This window comes from Triticum dicoccoides, chromosome 5B (genome assembly GCF_002162155.2).
Source record: "Triticum dicoccoides isolate Atlit2015 ecotype Zavitan chromosome 5B, WEW_v2.0, whole genome shotgun sequence".
Classification (NCBI taxonomy): domain Eukaryota; kingdom Viridiplantae; phylum Streptophyta; class Magnoliopsida; order Poales; family Poaceae; genus Triticum; species Triticum dicoccoides.
In genome coordinates, this window is record NC_041389.1 from 561,155,498 (window position 1) to 561,156,128 (window position 631).

Here is a 631-nt window from a genome sequence, read left to right on the forward strand (position 1 = left end):
TACACGGATGGAGTATGTGTTTTATCGAACCTCAGTGATCCATTGTGATGTTGATCTATGTTTAACTCTGTTTTAGAGTGTGATGTTTGAATGTTGACATATTGTTTTATATGAATTTCGGTGTGTATGCGCTTAATTTTTTTTTTCATGTGAAGTACATTTACCAAGCACATGCAGCCCGTACCAGTCAGTACTACCTCATTCTAGTTCAAGATTCGCATGCAAGCGTGCCGCATGCATGCCGACACACATCCATCGCCGACAATTTATCGATCGTCACATATTTATCTACTATCTTGTTTCAACCATGGATTAATCAAAGATCCATTTCCGGAGGATCATGAAGCTAAAGTTTTGTGCTCGTTACTCATGGCAGCTGGTGCTTGTGCTTGAGCACAACTAATAGTCTGATCAAACACACATAAACATTTGTTCATGTTAAATTATGATCTAAATTCTAGTACCATATTGGACTAGACGTAGTACATACGGTGTGGGCCTTTGCGGCGGTACCGCCGCAAAGGCCCACACCGTATGTACCGCCGCAAAGGCCCACGCCGTATGTACTACGTCTAGTCCAATACGGTGAGAAATACCAACTAAGCCTGAGCAAAGCTCAAACTTATTGGTA